The sequence below is a fragment of the Staurois parvus genome, unplaced genomic scaffold (genome assembly GCF_062004578.1).
Source record: "Staurois parvus isolate SC_StPar_1 unplaced genomic scaffold, SC_StPar_1.0 ptg001325l, whole genome shotgun sequence".
Classification (NCBI taxonomy): Eukaryota; Metazoa; Chordata; class Amphibia; order Anura; family Ranidae; genus Staurois; species Staurois parvus.
In genome coordinates this window covers 1,723,714-1,740,180 of record NW_028319121.1, presented here as the reverse complement: position 1 = coordinate 1,740,180, position 16,467 = coordinate 1,723,714, and positions in this window count along the sequence as shown.

Below are 16,467 nucleotides of genomic sequence, written 5' to 3'. Positions count from 1 at the left end.
ACGGTAATGGAAGAACCCATCTTGTCATGAAGGAACCAGACCACCTGGGACCAGTAGCCTCGTATGAGGGGGCAGGACCATAATAAATAAAAAAAAGTACTATCAGGGTCTCAGCATTTAGGGCAGAGTGGACTATATTGCGGTCTGTATTTAGACATTTGAATTGGTGTCAAGTAGGTTCTATGTATAATATATAGCTGAGTAAGACGGTCAAACAACCTCGGGGAAACCATCTTAGTTGAGGACAACACCTCCTCCCACATTTCATCATCCAGCTCCCCCATGTCTACCTCCCAGCGGGTTTTGAGGCGATAAGCCAATAATGATGCAGAAGGTAGGAGTAAAGCATTATAGAATGTGGACGTGAGTTTCTTAGGTTCTGTGCCCATAATCACATCCAAGGGACAATTAGATTTAAATTGTAAAACAGAGTTACCAAACTGGGCCAGCAGAGCATGACGGAGCTGGAGATAGTGAAAAAACATAAAATTAGGTAGATCATATTCCCCTCTAAGGTCTTGAAAAGATTTGACTCCCGCACCGGTGAACACCTGGGAAACATACAAAGTCCCCATGCCGATCCATAAGCTATAATCAGGGAGTGTTTGCAATTCAGGAAGATTCGGGTTATCCCACAAAGGGGTATGGGAATGGATATGCTGAAGCTGCAACCTTCCAGAGGCCAAGGACCAAATCTTACAGTGATGATACAACAATCCTCTCTGGCCCCCCACAGCCACGAGATCCCACACCCCCTGCAGTAAAAATTGAAAGGGATAAACAACCCAGGAGAAAGCAGGGGCGCACACCAGTGCAAGGTATCTACTCCTATCCCCCTTGTCCAAATGGAAAAAATGAGATAATTGGGCTGCCAAGTAATAAAGGTTTATATCCGGGAGTTCGGTACCCCCCAGATGACCGGGATTTTTAAGAGCGTGCCAGGACAATTTATGCCGGGTATTACCCCAAACAAAAGAGTTAAGCAGAAAGTCAAGGGACTTAAAGACCCGCAGCGGCAAATATATATATAGGTGCGTGCCAAAGAATATAGAGCAATTTAGGAAGAATCACCATCTTAATCAAATTAACCCGTCCCATAACCCCTAGGGGAAGACGGGGCCAGGCCTGCAATCTAGACTTTAGCATAGGATAAAGGGGTTCTATGTTAAGTCGGGAATTATCCGCAGCACCACGAGATACCACAATCCTGAGATAAGTAATGGTACTGACCCTAACCAAAGGAAGACTAGCTTGTTCCTTAGTAGGGGCACCTAAATCTAATGGGAGAATCTGAGATTTCCCCCAATTTATACAAAGTACTGGAATTTTTTTTAAATAGTCTTTTATATTAGTAATGGCGGCGATCAATTAATTATTGTGGGACTGCGGGACTGCAGCAGGCATTCTGACACTGGGGGGAAACTGACTAACTGCCACTGACATCCCAATGACACTAATACAGTGATCAGTGCTAATAAAAAGCACTGACACTATACTAATGGCACTGGGCAGGAAGAGGTTAACATATGGGGTGATCAAAGGGTTAACTGTGTGCTGTTTTACTAGGGAGACATGCTGTGCAGAACAATGCAAAGCTGCCTGTTCATGCTGAGAGTGGAGAGATTTGTATTTTTAACATACAGACCTCTCCCCTTTCACTGTTCCTCAACCATTGCCGGGTGCCAGCAGGGAATCTCTGGCCGGGACCCGGTGATCGACAGCTGTAGCTGCCAATGAAGGTGCAGATAGGGCAGCCCTGCGCGCCCTCTACCCAGAAATGCAAAATCACGTATATATATGTGATTTTGTGCAGCCCTGCCGCTCTATAGCAGTAGTTCTGTAGTTCTGCTATAGGGCAGCAGGGATGAAGTTGATAGCTTTTAGATGCCGGGAGGCTGAGGCAGGCATTGATGTCATGTGACTGCTGTGATTGGCTGTCACAGTGGTCACATGATCAGAAAGCTCCCGATTGCAAGTATGTACTGGAAGCTTATCGATCCCCTGCCAGCTACTGTGCTAAAGTATGCAGGGAGCGCGCTCTCAGTGTGGCAAGTTGCTTATACAGGGCTGCATATATATGACCACTGAAGCTCAATCTGTCACCTGCTGTGTCCACCAAGCACAGCAGATGACAGATTGTTGTACAGGGCCAGCCCCGGTACCATGTGATCGCAGTGACTATGACAGTTGTACACAATGAATAGCTTTCATTCATAGCCATTGTGATAATCTCTGTGATTGGTCACAGTAACCACATGGGACAGACAGGGCCAGTCACAGCGTATATGTACCATGTGATAGCTGTGACCAATCACAGCTCTCACAACAGTACACCTTGTGAATGAATGGATGCCATTCATAAAAAATATTTGATTATAACAGTGGTCATCACTTTTATAAGAAATCATAGTGTAAAAAAAAAATCCTGATCCCCTCCCCAGAGTAGTACAGTGTCACTATGGTAACACTGCTCTGCTCTGGTAACAGCATTTAAAAAAGATTGTAAAAATGAAAAATAAATTGTAAAAAAGGAAATTAAAATCTTAAAAATCTGCCCCCCCCCCAGTATTTACATACTGTCACCAGTAGGTATCCCTGAACACAGCCACACATATAATATAATGGTGCTCTGCTGCTCTGGTGACAATATGTATAAAAACATTGGTAAAAAAAAACACATTTTATTTAATTTTTTTATTTTCTAAAAAACTGATAAAAAATTACATCTTGAAAAAACTTGCCATGCCTTTTACTAAATACCTTGGACTGTCTACTTTTCAAAAAGGGGTCATTTGGGGGGGATATTTGTACTATTCAGGCAATTTAGGCCCTTAACCCCTTCACGCCGGCGCCTCCCGGCCCTTCAAGGGTTTCAGAAGCCAGGAGGCGGGGCAGGGTTTAGAGTCATATGACTGCCGTGACGCGATGATCACATTATCAGGAAAGGTCCCGATCGAAAGAGGAGATCGGGACCTTTCCGTGAGTACCAGACATGTGTGCTGGGAACGCGCAGGGCGCACGCTTTCGGCACATATGTCTTTTTTTAATAGAACGCAAATGTGCTGCCGCTCTGCGTCTAGACTCAGACGCCGGGAGGCCGCACATTTGCGTTCGGCTGGCGTGAAGAGGTTAAGAAATTAGGCTGTCAGTACATCAGGAATGATCAATTTTCAAATATATATAACGATGTTACAGGCAGCATAACATTCTCCATGGATTCTCCAGACCCTTTCACGTCTGTCACATGTTCTCAGCTTGAACCTGCTCTCATCTGTGAAAATCACAGGGCACCAGTGGCGGACCTGCCAATTCTGGTGTTCAGTAGCAAATGCCAATCGAGCTCTATGGTGTCGGACAATAAGCACAGAGCCCACTAGAGGATGTGGGGCCCTCAGGCCACCCTCATGAAGTCTGTTTCTGATTGTTTGGTCAGAGACATTCACACCAGTGGCCTGCTGGAGGTCATTTTGTAGGGCTCTGGCAGTGCTCATCCTGTTCCTCCTTGCACAAAGGAGCAGATACCGGTCCTGCTGATGGGTTAAGGACCTTCTACAGCCCTGTCCAGCTCTCCTAGAGTAACTTCTTGTCTCCAGGAATCTCCTCCATGCTCTTGAGACTGTGCTGGGAGACATAGCAAACCTTTTTGGCAATGGCACGTATTGATGTCCCATCCTGGGGGAGTTGGACTGCCTGTGCAACCTCTGTAGGGTCCAAGTATCGCCACATGCTACCAGTAGTGACACTGACCCTAGCCAAATGCAAAACTAGTGAAAAACAGTCAGAAAAGATGAGTAGGGAAAAAAATGTCAGTGGCATCTACCTTGAAAACCATTCCTGCTTTGGGATTTGCCTCATTGTTGCCCATCTAGTGCACCTGTTGTTAATTTCATTAACACCAAAGCAGCTGAAACTGATTAATAACCCCCTCTGCTACTTAACTGACCAGATCACTATTCCAGGAGTTTAAATGACTTCATGCTAGACTCTGATTAAAAAGTGTTCCTTTAATTTTTTTGTATATACAGTATATGCCTCCACCTACACACCAGCTCCTCTGGGAAATTTAGTTTTTTTTTTCCATGCCCACCAGCAAAGTCCTGCTGTTCAGCCTACAAAGTCCATAAAGCTTTTAACCAGAATTTGTGGGCCACCGAGTTGCAGGACCCTTGCAATCTGAATTATAGCAGGGTGTTACACATCTAGTAAGAGCTCTGTACTGAGTTCCTGAATATGAAAACCTCTTAAACCTGGATATGAAAACCACTTAAAGTCTTTGGTCCCCAAAGCGCTAACAGTCAAGCTAACAAGGTTTGATATAACATATGTACATTTGGCAAGAAAGTAGTTCCCCTAATCAGGAGGAACAACAATTGTTAGGTACTCATTATTAATCTTTTTTTTTAGAAAAGACCCCCACCAAGGATCAGGAGGTAAAGTCATAGGTTTAAGGACCTCCTCTGGGATAGTGTCAGTAGGAGAGCTTACAGACTCTTGGATGCACTCCATTATACTGAACATAGGAGCTTCTAGGATTCTTTGCCCAGCATGGAAAGCTTCTTCTGAACTCTCACCCAAAACATCATAAGTCAGTCTCTTTGATGCTCTTATTTACCTTCTTTCTCTGCACTCCTTCTGAGTGGTGACATTGTCTCCCTCCTCTGAGGTATTCTCTTCCTCCCCTCTCACAAGCTCAAAAGCTTCTTCTATCATTGGCACCACTCTAGAACACTTCTGTAACTCAATCACCAAACGATATAGAGAAAGTAAGAGATAATAAAGGAGAACTAAAATATTCTACCAAAAATATTCCAAATGTGTTTAAAGATTATTATAGTAAATTATATAATATCAACCCTCAACAGTCAATAAGAAGAAGTAAAAAAAGACAGATGTACCTAAAAGAGGCGGGGTTACCAAAATTGAGTGAAGAGCAGTTAATATCCCTAGAGAGATCAATATCAGAAGAAGAAATACACAGTGCATTAAAGAGTACCATGGCGGGAGGGGCGTGTCCAAGATGGCGACCGGAGCGGTCGCACTAGCAAGAGCCCCGGCACATACTCTTTGACTTGGTGGTTACCCTGGCAGCCGTGTTCCGGTGACGTCCCCGGAGATCTCCCTGGGTTAGCCGGTGACTGGTGGGTGAGTCCGGAGTGCTCCCGGTGTCCCTCGGGGGTGCCATTGGTGTTCGTTCCGCTGCGGCCTGTTATGGCTCCTCGTGGTGCCACCTTCCTTGTGACGGTGGCCATTTTGGTGGCAGCCGTCATTGTGGTATCGCTGGGCTGGTTGGTGCGGTCGTTCCGGTCTCCAGAGGTTTGCAACGAGGCGGCTTGACAAATCAGAGGCCTATTCACATCACTACGCCATTCTGCAATCCATTGCCATCCAGGGGGTGGAGTTACGGTAACGGGCTTGGGTGACTAGAATATCCCTCCTGACACTGGGGAGAGTGTATTGGGGCACATATTAATCTTTACTGCGGCGGTGTCCACGTGACATTTGTTGGGTGATCTGTGCTGGAGCCTACTGCAGTCTGCCTTCATGTCAACTTTGCCTGCGCTTAATCATTTATTTGCTGGACTTTTTTTGGTGAATGAAGTGAGTTTCTAGTTCCCCTGGCACCTAGGGGAGAGTTTTGGGTCACATTAGGACTTTCTGTGATAACAACTGACTGACAGGTCCCTTGGGATCTGCTGTGTATCCCTTATTCATAAGACCAGGTCCTAATTTTGCTGCATATTATCACAATTAGAGATGAGCGAATCGAACATGACGAAGTGGAATTCGTTCTGAAGATTTGGAAAAATTCGATTCGCGACGAATCCGAAGATTAGCAAACTTCGGATGCACGAATCGAATTTTCCCAAAAATGGCGGCGACATGTGTGGCGACGGAGCGGGGATCTCTGGGAAGGCGCGCAGACAAGGCGCGCTGACCCATAATGCATTCATTCATGACGTGATCGCATTAGCCAATCAGCAGCCAGCCAGCCAGCACTGTGTAATAGTGGAGCTATAAATCACGGCCATCTTAGAATTCTCCATTAGCCTCCGGTCATTCAAGAGAGACAGACCTGTGTTTATTAAGGGACAGAGTTAGGGCCACAGAGACTTTAGGGCCACAGAATCGTTACTCAGGGACACAGAATCGTTACTCAGGGACACAGAATCGTTACTCAGGGACACAGAATTGTTACTCAGGGACACAGAATCGTAACTCAGGGACACAGAATCGTTACTCAGGGACACAGAATTGTTACTCAGGGACACAGAATCGTTACTCAGGGACACAGAATCGTTACTCAGGGACACAGAATTGTTACTCAGGGACACAGAATCGTTACTCAGGGACACAGAATCGTTACTCAGGGACACAGAATCGTTACTCAGGGACACAGAATCGTTACTTAGGGCCACAGCTATCAAAGAATCGAAAATTTAAAGTGACATACACCCTTTTTTTTTTTGGTGGCTGTCGTGCACAGTTGGTGCTGCAGTTTGCCGATTGTGCAAAATAAACTGACTTTCTGCTTCACAACCACTATTGTACATTCAAAGAGTTAAATCCATTTACACGCCGGCTGGCGGTAATATTTTTTTGGGTGATTAGTGCATTCCAGTGACACAAACGTACAGTTTCCAGCCAACGGCAAGCTGCAATTGACCGATTGTGTACAATAAACTGACTTTCTGCTTCACAACCACTATTGTACGTTCAGAGAGTTAGATCCATTTACACGCCGGGTGGCGGTAATATTTTTTGGGTGATTAGTGCATTCCAGTGACATAAACGTACAGTTTCCAGCCAACGGCAAGCTGCAATTGACTGATTGTGCTCAATAAACTGACTTTCTGCTTCACAACCACTATTGTACGTTCAAAGAGTTAAATCCATTTACACGCCGGGTGGCGGTAATATTTTTTGGGTGATTAGTGCATTCCAGTGACAGAAACGTACAGTTTCCAGCCAATGGCAAGCTGCAATTGACCGATTGTGTACAATAAACTGACTTTCTGCTGAATCCTGGACTCTCGATTGGTGCGTGGTCGGGTGCAGTTCCTGGTTCATTGGCGTGGTTATGGTCCCGAAGAGCGTTCCTGGGTTCCTTCCGCGGATGTTCATGCTCCTGCCCTCCTCCGTGCTTTTCATGCCCGCTTTCCTCAGAAGCCTTTTGTTGAGCCGCGGAGGGGGAGGGGCCCTTGAGGAGGAGGTACTGTCAAGGTTCTACCTTTTCCCAGAGGTTGTGCTGCTCCATGTGCTGGCATCCATCTTGGGTTTCTGCAAAGAGCATGGTGGGAGTCTTTAATGCCTTCAGGCCTCTGAGGTCCATCCCCCAGAGGGGTGTGGCTGATTACATATAAGTCTGTTGTCCGCACATGCCCCCATGAAGAAGGCAGGGCAGCAAGATGGTTCTCCACAGCCGGAATGTCCTGTGGTGAGAACCTCTCAGGTAATACCGTAGGTTGGAACCCATAGTTGGCCATGAAGGGAGACATCCCGGAGGAGGAGTTGATAGCTGAGTTCCTGGCAAACTCCGCCCAAGGCAGGAGATCGGCCCAATCGTCCTGATGGTCTGAGATATAGCAACGAAGGAATTGTTCCAAGGCCGGGTTGGAACGTTCCGCAGCCCCATTGGACTGTGGGTGGTAGGCCGAAGAGAAGGAGAGCCTGATACCCAACTGGGAGCAGAAGGCACGCCAGAACCTGGACACAAACTGACTCCCGCGGTCCGAGACAATCACCCTGGGCAACCCATGCAGGCAAAAAATCTCCCTGGAAAAAACCGTGGCCAGTTCTTGCACCGTTGGTAATCTCTTAAGCAGAACACAATAGCACATTTTGGAAAAACGAAAACCATGAGAATGACCGTATGACCCCGAGACACAGGGAGGTCTACAATAAAGTCCATGCCTAGGTGTGACCAAGGACGCTCCCCATTGGGAATGGGTTGCAGAAGACCCAATGGAAGATGCCGTGGAGATTTATTCTGGGCACACATCGAACATGCCGCTACATAAGAGGCGATGTCGGCACGGAGAGTTGGCCACCAGAATAAACGAGAGACGACCCAGGACAACTGGTTCCTCCCCGGATGCCCGGCAGTTTTGGAGTTATGGTAGGTACGCAGCAGGCGAGTGCGCAATCCCTCGGGTACGAAACATCTACCCTCCGGTCTCTCGGGAGGAGCGTCAGTTTGAGCCGTCAAAATCTGCTCCCCAAGGGGAGAAGTCAGACTGGTGCGAATGGCAGCCAGGATCTTATCCGGGAGTATGACCGAGGTTGGCTCAGAGTCCTCCCTGGACAACTCAGAGTATTGCTGCGATAATGCATCAGCCCTGACATTCTTGGAACCAGGCAAATAGGAAACCACATAGTTGAAACGCGACAAGAACAAGGCCCATCTGGCCTGACGGGGTGTCAATCTCTTGGCCTCCGAAAGATAAGTCAGGTTCTTGTGATCGGTAAGAATGAGGATCGGAACCGCGGAGCCCTCAAGCAGGTGCCTCCATTCCTTGAGAGCCAAAATGATGGCCAACAACTCCCTATCACCAATCTGGTAGTTGCACTCTGCAGAGGAAAGCTTTCTGGAGTAGAACCCACAGGGAAGTAGGGGTCCATCGGGCGACCGACGCTGAGACAGGAGAGCGCCTACTCCTGTCTCGGATGCATCAACCTCGAGGACGAAGGGCAACCCAGGATTGAGATGAGACAGTATCGGAGCTGAAGCGAAGGTGGATTTCAGAGCCTCGAAAGCTACGATGGCCTCGAATGGCCACTCGTGAGGATTACTGCCCTTCTTGGTTAGGTCTGAGAGAGGCTTTGCCAGCGTGCAGAAGTTCCTGATGAACTTCCGATAGTAGTTGGCAAAACTCAAAAAGCGCTGAATGGGCCGAAGACCATTGGGACGAGGCCACTGCAGAACTGCTGCAACCTTCTGAGGGTCCATGGAGAATCCCTCTGCAGAGATAATGATGTAGCCCAAAAAGGCAACTTGGGATCGATGGAATTCGCACTTCTCGAGCTTACAAAAAAGTTTGTTCTCACGTAATCGTTGCAGCACCCGCTTGACATCCTGGATATGGGACTCCATGGAGGCAGAGTAAACCAGGATGTCATCCAAGTAAACCACCATGCACTGCTGCAACAAGTCACGAAGGACACCATTTATGAATTCCTGAAAAACCGCCGGCGCATTACACAACCTGAAGGGCATCACCAGGTATTCATAGTGACCGGTTCTGGTGTTAAACGCGGTCTTCCACTCATCGCCCTCCTTGATCCGTACGAGGTTGTACGCCGCCCTAAGGTCGAGTTTGGTAAAGACTGTTGCTCCCTCAAGGCGGTCGAACAACTCAATAATCAATGGAATTGGGTAGGCATTCTTAATGGTGATTCGATTGAGACCCCTATAATCGATGCAAGGCCTCAATTCACCACCCCTCTTCTTTACGAAGAAAAAGCCCGCTCCTGCTGGGGAAGTAGACTTACGAATGTGCCCCCGGGAAAGCGCATCCGCAACGTACTCCTCCATGGTCTTATTCTCTGCAACCGAGAGAGGATACACCCTGCCACTCGGAGGAGTGGCACCGGGTTGCAAGGATATGGCGCAGTCGTAAGGATGATGAGGAGGTAAGGCACCTGCGAGTACCTTATCAAACACGTCCAGGTACTCCCCATAGTCGGTGGGCAACGCAGAGTCCGAGGAGGCACACAACACCTTAACCGGCCCAGGGATGCACCCGGCCCCACACTGTGGAGACCACGAGAGAATCTCGGCCGTTCGCCAATTAAAGGTTGGATTGTGCCTCTGGAGCCAGGGATACCCCAAAACCACCGAATAGTGTGGGGAAGAAATTACCTGAAAACAGGCCAACTCCCTGTGAACAGCCCCAATAGCTACTTCAACTGGCAGAGTCTCGTGGGTAACCTGCGGCGGTTGCAGGGGCCTGCCATCTATCGCCTTGAGAACCAATGGGGTAACTAGAGCCTGCAGGGGAATAGAGTGCTGGGCAGTAAACGAGCTGTCCATAAACAACCCGCCGGCCCCAGAATCTACCAACGCCTGGGCCGTCACCGAGCCCTCCGCACCCAAGAGAGGACAACGGTGATCAGTGGTTTATCTTTGCGGAACACCGGGGACAAGGAGACTCCACCCAAGATCTGTCCCCGACAGGATCTCAGGTGTGAGCGTTTCCCGGACGGACCGGACAGGACTGTCGAAAGTGCCCACCAAGGCCACAGTACAGGTAGTGACCCTCCTGACGCCGAGAGGCCTGCTCTCCCTCGGAAAGGCGAGCAAACCCCAGCTGCATGGGCTCACCACCAGACAAGCCATCCCCAGGAGGCGTGGGAGGAGAGGGAGGAACGGGTGGGACAGAAAACGCAGGTGCCAGTCGATTGGAAGGCCTCCGCAGGCGTTCCTTGAGTGAAGGCCTCTCCCTGAGCCTGGTGTCAATCAGGATTAGGAAGGAAGTGAGTGCTTCCAGCTCCACAGGCAGTTCCTTGGCTGCAATCTCATCCTTCAATGCATCAGAAAGACCATGGGAAAACACAATAAATAAATAAATAGTGCAGCGCTACCTCCTAAATAAACATATAAATATATAAAATAATCAGATCAATAAATATCTGTGCAGCAGTGCAAAAGTGTAATTCATGTGTTCCACCAGGAAACAACAAAAGTGACCATGTGACACATATATAAAATTAATAAATTATTAACCACATCAGTATATATCATAAACATGTGCAAACTTGCAAATAAGGTGTAACACGTGTATTGCACCAAAACATAAAAGTGACAAAGTGACAAATATTGCTTAATAAAGTGCAATCAATGTGCACCCTATACGGGAATAATCAAAGTGACCAAGTGGCTTAATAACCTATAAAGCACAAATAATCTAAAAACCAACACTCTGTGTAAACATGCCCATATATATATATATAGTGTATTTCATACACAATCTTCATGCAGGTGCTATCCAGAGTTCACACTGTGTATATCCAATAATGGCTGCAATGGCCCCTCACCTCCTTACATTGACCCCACAGGGCCAACACGCTTTGGAACACAAAAAAAACCACTCTGGTTTGTCACAGGATCCTCCCCAGCGATGTATGCTCTATACCCAGCTGCTTCTCCGGTTCCTCCATATATAGAACTCACAGGGACACCTTGCCTCAAGGGACAAACACCACTCTGTTGTATCTCAGGATCTTTCCAAACGCTGTATACTCTATATTCCTCTCCGGTTCATATATAAACAGAAGACTCCCATAGTGTAAAACCGCATTTAATACATCAATTAAACAGAAAGATATCTACTCACATTCTTCTTCATCTTTCTTATAACATGCACATATATGGCTCCTTCACCTCATGCTATGCCTGCCTTGCATGGGAGATAGATATAGAGGTTTCAAATATAGCCGCCACGCCGGAAATGACGTCACCGCGCTTCCCAGAATCCTCCTCGCGCACCGACGAGTTGCGTCACGCTAATCACGTGACTTCCTCAGGACCCTAAAGAAGTCACGTGATTAGCGTGACGCAACGCGTCGGTGCGCGAGGAGGATTCTGGGAAGCGCGGTGACGTCATTTCCGGCGTGGTGGCCATATTTGAAACCTCTATATCTATCTCCCATGCAAGGCAGGCATAGCATGAGGTGAAGGAGCCATATATGTGCATGTTATAAGAAAGATGAAGAAGAATGTGAGTAGATATCTTTCTGTTTAATTGATGTATTAAATGCGGTTTTACACTATGGGAGTCTTCTGTTTATATATGAACCGGAGAGGAATATAGAGTATACAGCGTTTGGAAAGATCCTGAGATACAACAGAGTGGTGTTTGTCCCTTGAGGCAAGGTGTCCCTGTGAGTTCTATATAAGGAGGAACCGGAGAAGCAGCTGGGTATAGAGCATACATCGCTGGGGAGGATCCTGTGACAAACCAGAGTGGTTTTTTTTTGTGTTCCAAAGCGTGTTGGCCCTGTGGGGTCAATGTAAGGAGGTGAGGGGCCATTGCAGCCATTATTGGATATACACAGTGTGAACACTGGATGGCACCTGCATGAAGATTGTGTATGAAATACACTATATATATATATATGGGCATGTTTACACAGAGTGTTGGTTTTTAGATTATTTGTGCTTTATAGGTTATTAAACCACTTGGTCACTTTGATTATTCCCGCATAGGGTGCACATTGATTGCACTTTATTAAGCAATATTTGTCACTTTGTCACTTTTAGATTATTTGTGCTTTATAGGATATTAAGTCACTTGGTCACTTTGATTATTCCCGTATAGGGTGCACATTGATTGCACTTTATCAAGCAATATTTGTCACTTTGTCACTTTTATGTTTTGGTGCAATACACGTGTTACACCTTATTTGCAAGTTTGCACATGTTTATGATATATACTGATGTGGTTAATAATTTATTAATTTTATATATGTGTCACATGGTCACTTTTGTTGTTTCCTGGTGGAACACATGAATTACACTTTTGCACTGCTGCACAGATATTTATTGATTTGATTATTTTATATATTTATATGTTTATTTAGGAGGTAGCGCTGCACTATTTATTTATTTATTGATCTAACTCACACTGGTAGGAGGTTAAGTGTTAGCAGCTATAGGGAGAGGGCCCCATCCTGAGCGCTGGAAGTTGTCGCTTTTAAATTATTTATCCATGAGAAAACACAGCCACCAGAGCCTCATTGTTCCAACCCACCTCTGCTGCCAGGGTACGAAACTCTATGGTGTACTCGGCAACGGTCCGTGAACCCTGATGCATGGACATGAGCAGCTTGGCAGCCGAGGCGGAGCGAGCCGATACATCAAATATCCTACGGAAGGCGTCGACAAAACCGGAAAACTCGTGAATCACCGGGTCATTCCTCTCCCATAAGGGATTTGCCCAGGCTAAGGCCTTGTCTGAGAGTAGCGATATTAGGAAACCCACCTTTGACCTCTCAGTCGGAAAAGCGTGGGGTATTAATTCGAAATAAATGCCCATCTGGTTGAGGAACCCACGACACTGACTCGGCTCACCCCCAAAGCGCTGTGGAAGAGGGGCTGAAGCAGTCATACCACTGGGCGCCGTGAGTACCGCAACAGCCACGGCGGTAGGCGCAATAAGCGGAGCAGCAGCGGGAGCGACCACCGGAGTGACAACCGGCCTAATAGCACCAGGAGTAAGGTGTGCGGTGTGCGCAAGCAGAGTCTGCAACGCCTGAGTGAACTGATCCAACAGGAGATCCTGTTGATCAAGTCTGGCGACTAACATGGGAAGCGAAGGCGTACCTGCACCGTCAGGATTCATGGCATTCGTGTAATGTCAGGGCAACCACCACCCACAGACCGGAGTTCCTCAGGGCGCGGAGTCTAAGTCCCAGGCTGCCCTTCACCAGGGCCCCTGATGGTGGGGATGGACTTGCGCAGCCAGGAACCAGGTCACGGCCCCCGAGACACCCCAGCTGCGGTAATGGCCGCCGCCAATGGCGTGTAGCTGGTAGGAAACAGATCAGACAATAGCATAGTCGGGCAGGCTGGGTCAACAACAACGGGACAGACGGTACAGAACAGTAGGCAAGAATCACAGGTCACAGGCCGGGTTCAGCAACGGAAGGTCAGATCAAAGGAAAACACAGAGAATGGTCTAGTCACAAGCCGAGTCAGATTCCAGGAGAGTCACGAGAGTATAAACGGAGCTGTTGCAACACTAACACACAAGATACGAATGCAAAGGGCATGTGCGGACAACAGACTTATATGTAATCAGCCACAACCCTCTGGGGGATGGACCTCAGAGGCCTGAAGGCATAAAAGACTCCCACCATGCTCTTTGCAGAAACCCAAGATGGATGCCAGCACATGGAGCAGCACAACCTCTGGGAAAAGGTAGAACCTTGACACAAAGCAACCTCACTCCTCACTAAAATCATCAAACAAAAATGACTTAAAACTAAAATCTCCACAATTCAACACCCTACCACACACACCTCTCTAACAAACCCACAGGATATAGCCAACGCTTTTGCGTCTTACTACCAGGAATTATATAACATAAAAGATGACCCAAACACAACCCAACCAATGATTTTCTCTATTGAAAATTTTCTACACAATACCAACCTCCCCCACATTACTCCATCCCAACTCGAATCCCTCTCTGTGCCGATATCACCCACAGAGATTGAAAAGACCATACGCACCCTCCCCCTAAACAAATCACCAGGAAACGATAGCTTCACCAATGAATTTTACAAAACATTTGCATCCAATATTAAATCACACCTCTCTGTCCTATACAACCATGTTGCCTCTAATAGGGAATTCCCCCCTGATATGCTACAGTCAATAATCACCACTATTCCGAAACCAGGCAAAGACCCCCAATTAGTCCAAAATTACAGACCGATTTCCCTACTAAATACGGACATAAAATTATACGCCAAAATAATTGCCCTAAGACTACTCCCATTTCTACCTACACTAATCCACCCAGACCAAGTGGGATTTATACCTGGTAGACAGGCTCCTGATGCTACTAGACAAATTGTATCCCTGATACACCATCTTGAATCCGATAACCAACCCTCCCTTCTTCTTTCACTAGATGCGAAAAAGCATTTGACCGAATTCACTGGCAATTAATGACACTTACACTCCAAAAATTTGGAATTACAGACTGGATGCTCTCAGCGATCCTATCCCTCTACTCCAAACCTTCTGCCAGAGTACTTACCAATGGCACACTATCACAACCCTTCTACATATTCAACGGAACCAGACAGGGTTGCCCCCTATCCCCCATAATTTTCGCCTTGCTTATTGAACCACTAGCAACCAATCTTAGAAACGACCCAAACTTCACGGGAATTAAATTTCTTAAAACCGAACACAAAATTAGTCTCTTCGCAGATGACATTATTCTAATGGTTACAAATCCATACAAGTCACTCCAAACAATACGCACACATATCCAAAGCTACACAGTAGTTTCATATTACAAACTTAACGAACCTAAATCTTCTATATTAAATCTGTATACACCCACCGTAACCCAAAACCTACTCTCTAAACATTTCCCTTTTACTTGGGAAAAACACAGCATCCCCTATCTGGGGATTAAACTCACCCCCACAAATAACCAACTTTACACTGCTAATTTTAAACCATTACTTGAAACTATTCCCAAGGGGCTTAAAGGCTTACGCACTGCTAATCTGTCGATGCTAGGCAGAATAGCAACCGTAAAAATGTGCATTCTACCTAAAATACTCTATATCTTTTGTACACTCCCAATCCCAGCTCCCTACACCTTCTTTTCTAAACTTCAAACAATACTGAACAAATTCCTATGGAACTCAAAAAGACCTAGATGTACCACAAATCTTCTAATACGTCCACCCTCCAGAGGTGGAGCTGGTCTCCCACATTTAAAATCATACTACCAAGCCGTCTCACTAGACCAGCTCTTCTTCTGGTGGCACCCTACCGCTGAAAAAATATGGACCATCATGGAAACCTCCCAATACCTACCACAAACTTTAACAGATCTGTTATTCATGCCCCGTACAGCCCAATCTAAAACCCTACATAAACATCCCTGCATACAAGCCCCTTTAGCGGCTTGGCACGACTTCATAAATTACAATCAGCTACACAAAGATAATCTGCGACTCCATACTCCACTTACATCCCTACACTTCAACATTCCCCACTTAAACCTAACATTGTGGAAAAATCTTGGAATACTCCATATCCAAGACATCTACAATACATGCAAAATAGACCCCTTCCAGACTATCCAAAAGAAATTCCACCTTCCTGACAGTGAACAATGCACCTATATGCGCATAGTCCACTCACTTCACAAAACAAATATACCGCTCAATATAGAAATCCCGGCAACTGCATACCAATTCTTTCATAGGATAAATTACCCAAAAAAAGGAATCTCAATTTTCTACACACTTATAATTGAAACGCAATTTACCACATACACTTCATCTTTAACCAACTGGGAAAAACATCTTCTCCAACTAATAACCCCACAAACGTGGGAAAAAACATTCACCATTACTTTCAAAGCCTCGAAATGTAGCTCCCATTGGGAAACATACCTGAAAATCCTCCACCAATGGTACCTAACCCCTACTAAATTATCTTTATACTACCCTCAACATTCGCATGTCTGCTGGAGACACTGCGGAGAACAGGCTCACTTCTTCACATACTCTGGACATGTAAGTCCCTCAAATCCTATTGGAACAAAGTTTTTCAAATAATCTCCTCAATCACGGAAACGCCAGTAACCCCAAATCCAGCTCTAGCTCTCCTTCACATCGGCATAGATAAATTCCCCAAGAACTCGCGCATCATCATCATCATCCACATCCTAGTGGCTGCAAAAACTAATATCACCAGACTATGGCGATCCATCA